A 6,227-nucleotide genomic window follows, 5' to 3' on the forward strand; every position below is an offset into this window, starting at 1 on the left:
GCCTTTATTCTTTAGAATTTTGGGACGGAGCCAGTCGAGCGAGAGAGAGAGAGAGGGAGATGGGGAGAGACGCAGACACTCCAGCAATGGCTTCAGCCATTGCAGATTTTCTAGTTTGCACTCTTCTCTTTTCTGCTTTTATCTGTTTTCTGATTTTAATGCAATTTCTTCCTTCTTGAATTGCCTTGTGTATGGATTGGGCTCTACAAATAAACTTGCCTTGCCTAGAATCTCATAGGCCATTTTAAAAACCTTAATTCATTTGAAAAGAACGCTAGAAAAAAAAAGAAACAATTTAAAACCTATATCTAATCAGAATGCCTTTAGTCATTCAGCCCTAATCTAAACCAACTGGATGTTGAAATAATGTATAGAAATGAAGTCCCTTAAAGGGATAAAGTTGATTTTTGTATTGTTTGTTTTATAATGCCCAGACAAACCTAAGTTGTGGATACAGTTGAATGTATCAGGCTGTAGTATTGTGTAGTATCATAGTGTGATAAATGTATTTATCCTAGTGCTCTGATAGTTATTGATCCGTCCTCTACAGCTGAACATTATGGGGCTTGGGAAAGCAAAGTGAAGGCGGCCTCTGTTTCAGAAAACACTTCACACCTCCCAAATGGGCTGCACACGCACACACTTAGCGGAGCTGCAAAAGGTTAACAATGGACTCCCACTGCAGATTGACAAAAAGCATGTCACTTATTGGAAATAATAGTAAAAGTATCACATTTGCCATAAGAGGCTGGGGCATGACAGAGATTTGAGTCATGGAAGTTTGAAACCGAAACAGACCAAACTGTGAAACTCCCATGTGCTGTGATATTTGAATGGGTATAAATGGTTATAACAAGAGTAGCATCCTTTAAACTGACAACAATCACACTTTTTGGACTAAGGAACCACTTTCTGGGACTATTGTTTTTTTTTAACTTTTGTTTATGTTTAAAGATGCATTGAACTTTGTGACAGTTTTTGTTTCATTTGGACCAGGACAACAAATCTGACACTGATTATGAATATTGAAGTCACGTGAACTTAACTTATTGTTCATTTAAGTTTGGCCATTCTTCCACTGTAGACGTAATTTAACCTCTGATAAGAAAGGTCAGATATTGGTAAAGAAATGTTGAGTACGACTGAGCTGGTCCATGGTACAATAGTGCAACTTCCCTATCAGAAACTTAACCTTTTAGTGTAGATTATCATGGTTCTGATGCTTTTGTCTGGCATAACACATTTCTTTTCTGCATCATTTTTCAACTTATTCTGCAGTTTGGGTTATACATAACATTTCCTGCAAATTGGGTTAAATAAGACTTCTTTCAATCACACAGTTCACTATAAAGCTGTTCTGTGCTTTTTTGGTATTAAATCCTCCTGTATTCTTGCAGGTAAGGATCAGATTTCATCACATAAGTGACCCTTGGTGAAACACATTTATAAAGTATGCAGTGAGTTATTTAATATTTACTATTTATGAGAATACATTATGTTACTCAATATGTTATCTGTTTCCTCCCTTCCAGTAATACTGCATTATGTTTCCAATATTTCACTGCGTGTGTTTCCATCGTTCACCGACCAGGGCGTCGTATGGTTTTAGATGAAAATTTATCAATACAAGATGACGCATCAGGGAAAAAAATATGAATATATAAGTAAGTGTGACACATTGCCAACCATGCTCTTGTTCCATGGTGCCAACATCAATAATTCACCCTCCAGCTCATAACTTTATTTTCAATGCATAATTGAGGCCAACCAATGTTTTCCTGGGCCATTTATATGTCAAGTAATTTTAAACAATGAACCGAGCAGTCCATCAAGCTTTTTCATTTCAAAGAACGGACAACAGAGAGGTTTAGGCTGTGTGATCTGCATTTTCTTCAAAGTCTATACTACAAATGTGTAGAGAAGAAGCTGCAACTATAGCTACATTGGCATTTTTGTCTTTGGATTGTGCAGAGAAATGAGCATCCAGGATATATATATATATATATATATATATATATATATATATATATATATATATATATATATATATATATATCTGTTAACTCAGGCACAGTAAGGTCGAGCCATTTAAAAAAGTGGTTTCTCAGGTCAACTCTAAAAATCACATCTCAGGGCCGAGAATAACATGTGTCCCTTTTGAATTTGTGAGGAAAAGCTTAATAAATATTGATTTACTATTTTAATTACATGTTAATCTCTGAGCACATAAGGCTCAATGGTAATGACTCTCTCAAGATGTCCAGCAAATTTCCTGTTTGCAAATATTTATTGAAGGTGGCGTCCCAAGAGGGCTATAATAGTGAATAAGAATAATTAAAGCAGCCTCCATATCTGCCTCATTTAAAGTGTCAGTTTAAACATACACAACTTAACCCATGTAAAATAACCAATCAATTACTTTTACATTTAGCACCGCAACACTAATATGTGATTAAAGTCAATAAAGAAGGTTATCATCAACCTCGCGGGTGCATTTCCTAATATCTCATAGATGCAGATTCAAGATATGGCTTTTTCATTGTCCTTGATGGCATTAGCAGCAGTCCAATTGACTCTAAAAAGAAATAGAACAAATAGTAATCAGCACCCCCAACCTTATAATTAGAAAGAATAATAACATGAGTTTGAAAAGCATGTTGCAATAAACGTGCATCGTTTGAGCAATGTCTGCGCACACAGAAGAATCTAAAGATGTGAATATTGAATATAAGATGACGCTGATGTTAAGAATGTTGCAATCCAAAAGTGTTCTGTATGATTTTGTCTGTACTGACTCTAGCATTGAATATTGTGTCACTTTAAATTACAGTAACTTATTACATCCTCCATCCTTATCATTAAATGCAGTTGGATCAAGCTTGGTGGTTTAATTGAGCCCATGTGCTGGACGTGGGTCTGAAAGCTGGTAGAGGCGCATCGATAAACTATGAAATGGTTCCAATATGGTGGATCGATGGGGCTTTGTGAGCTGCTCCCCTGGGCCTTTGATTTTCCTTTCATACAACAATCCCGGATCTGTGCTCTTCAAAGGCAAAGTCTATATCTGCTGTTATTGTTGTTGCTGCTTCACCCATGTTTGAACGATGCCACTGAGGTCGATTTTATTTCTGTCCGTAAAGGCTCGCCCACACACACTGTACACTGGAGAGACGGAGCACGGGGCGGGCTCTGGGATTGTAACAACAACCAATAAAGGCCGATCTCCTTTAGAACTGGCCAAATGGGTTGTTCACTGTGGTCAAGCGAGTCTCACGTCAACCAACCCACTCCGACTCTAACAAAGTTCACTCCACTGTCTTATGTACTTGAACGCCTTCAGAAGGTGTCTACCTGATACGGTGTTGGGCTCTATCACTCCATCATGAGCAGATGTGGTATCAGGACACCGCTGGAGGAACGTCACAGGAGCACTGCCTAACCGTCTAACCATTTCAGCTAATTGCCTCATTAATGATTCACTGGTGTTAGGCTGCTCTAGCACTTCGCTGTGGTGAGCAAATTGTTCTGATTGGTTTGCCTCTGTCAATTATTGATGAGGCAGCGAACTGAAGTGCTAACACCTGGCTTTGGAGGTCCAAATGGCCCCCGCATTCCCATCACAGACGTGATCACAGGAACCTAAGTCAGTCAGGAGGGCTAGCGGGGGAGCGCGCCCCAGGGCAGTGTGTATGATCCAAGCATGTAAAGCTTGTAGGACATGAGTTGCTGCTGGATTAAAGCTGGACAATACATGGTGGGGCTCGTAACCAATTTGTGTTGTCACTAATGATAAAGTATGTATGTAATCATTGTTAGATGAGGCTGTTCCAAATGTCAAAGTAAGCACTACCACTACTACCACTATTCATGTTGTTGTTGAAACTATGGAGGATCATTATTTTAATCACATTTTTAATTTGAAATGCTGGTGAATTTCTTTCTTTTGACTTTTAAAATACTGAAACAACCTGTTTGAATTGTTTTTCAATTGCCAAATTTGTCAATATACATGTTCTATGTTTTTCACAGTTTAATCATTCAAACAGAAAAATGCATTCATTTTCTAGTCCGTTTAATCCTTCATTTGTCCAGGATCCATCACAGAAAAAGTCTGAAGTATCTGTGGTCAGATGTCTGCCTTTGAAGCTGTTTTTACCAGACATTAGTAGACAAACCTGAGTGAGTTAGGATTTGAAAGTATACACGCTGAATATTTAATAGATGATTTTTTTTTAATTGATGAAGATAATATTGAAAATGTATATTACAAAATATTCAGCTACTGAAATTCAGAATAAAAACAATTCAAACCTGTTTTTTCGGGGTTAAGAAATATAAATGTGAGAAATTCACCAGCGTTTAAAATTCAAACTCCGTTGCAACAAAAGATCTTCCATACAAAACGCAAGCCACGATCACCTGCTCCGTGTTTCACAAGCATCAGTGAATAAATTTGGTTTAATGCAAAGCCACAGACTGTGTAAATGTACTTGTCTCTCCTTGGCCCTAATAGAAGTTGATTAAGGAGTCACCACACACTGCTACCAGTGTCACTGTGAATTTGAGCCCAGGGGAATGGCATGTAGACTCACAGGGGGCTCACGTCACCTCTGTTTTCATACAGGCCGCAGAGACAGCACCGGGCCTGAACATCCAAATACTGACACCATGAGTCACTTTGCCATTACCCTCTAATAAGGAGGAGGTTGTTATGCCTGTGGTTGCTACACTCTTGTAACAATAAAGGTGTGAATATTGCTCAACTTTTCTCTCTTTTCTCTTCCCAAACCCCTCTGTTGTTCACAGATGGCAGAACACTGAAGCAGCGATGACATCAGAGCGGCTGACCAATCGCACCAACCACCAACAAAGCACAACATTCAACTCTGATGCTCAGAAATCCTTCATCTATACAGAGAAACCCTGTAGAACCCCGTCGCCCTTCCTGGCCGTTGGCTCAAGCTTTTTTTTGTAGAAAATACAGAGAACCAATGTGGGAATGACTACTATCTCCTCAAAGGGGAGATCACAGATGCATGCTTCTGTAAATAGATCTTTGTCAGAATTGTTACTTGTCCTCAACAGGAACATTTATCCTATTGAAAACAGGAAAGACTTTGGATAGTGTGAGAAAGTCTTAGCCAAAGGCTGGCTAGAAATCATGTCTTCTGAAGATATTTGGACAAGAAAATTGTACAACCAATTGAGTTGTCTTCCACTTCAGTAGTCACCCTGCTTTATGTAAATAGGAACAGGTGAAGAAAGCAGCATGGACAATAGCCTAATACTCACCAAAAAACCTTTCAGCGTATATTTCAATACTTTTAGAGACACTTGTTTTCTTATAGCTACATAATTACCAATATGTATACACATTTTGTCCATGCATTCTCTTCAGATTCAGAGCTGGAGACTTCATCCCATCAGAGCAAAGCCACACAATGACCTATGGACGTGTTTATATTTATATTCTTTTGAAATCTTGGTTACTTCAAGTAAGGGTGACTTCAATTTCATCCTCACAGTATTGATCCAAGTGACATGGTTTGAAATGTCACTTGGATCTTGAGCCACTTTGTAGGGCAATCTTCTATGAACTATGAAGACTGTAAAATGGAGAGTTAAAATTGTGTGCCAAGGAAGAGAAAAATGTAAGCTTAGCATGAAGAAGGCGGCTCACATTCAGCAGTACATCCTCTACCTCTCTGTGTGCTGGACATCGAGGCTTCATGACATCCACATCTCCCTGCACTGTCCCTCAGTTCACTGACCAGTGGACCTGATGGACACACAAGACGACAGGGAACACAATCGTAACAGACAAACACATCATCACACTCTTTTACCAACGTTCTTCTGCTGCTGTATATATGTACTCTATGTAAAGTTCAAGATGCTGTACTTTGCATGTTGACTTCCAGAGGGATCAAGTCCACAAGCACATATTTGATTTTCTGAAAAATATGATGCTTAATCCAAACTCCAACTCAGACAAATAATGTCTTCCTTTGTTTTACTGTATGTCCATAAACAATCTGAAACTGGTCTTCCAAACAAGAACCAGCCCTATTAGCATAACACACAACAGCCTTTATGAATGCCCACAGAAGATAAAGCTTGAATCAGATTCTGCTGTTATTCGAATGTGTTATGCTGCATTGAAATGCGACACAATATTTACGAACATGGGGAAGACTGTTTGTCGTATGTTTGGAAACAAATCTGAT

The 6,227-nt window shown here is 38.7% G+C and overlaps 1 protein-coding gene across 1 annotated transcript in view; it reads left to right on the forward strand.

Annotated features, from left to right (window-relative positions):
• mafa (MAF bZIP transcription factor a) overlaps positions 1 to 5,113 on the forward strand; it is a 67,739-nt gene extending 62,626 nt beyond the window's left edge. The window contains exon 3 of the mRNA XM_072465724.1: positions 4,807 to 5,113. The gene's annotated coding sequence lies outside the window, so the exon portion shown is untranslated. The remainder of the gene's footprint in view (positions 1 to 4,806) is intronic.
• The last annotated feature ends 1,114 nt before the right edge of the window (positions 5,114 to 6,227 follow it).

The sequence above is a fragment of the Eucyclogobius newberryi genome, unplaced genomic scaffold (genome assembly GCF_026437365.1).
Source record: "Eucyclogobius newberryi isolate DKJ021-1_F unplaced genomic scaffold, fEucNew1.0.hap1 SCAF_5, whole genome shotgun sequence".
Taxonomy (NCBI): Eukaryota; Metazoa; Chordata; class Actinopteri; order Gobiiformes; family Gobiidae; genus Eucyclogobius; species Eucyclogobius newberryi.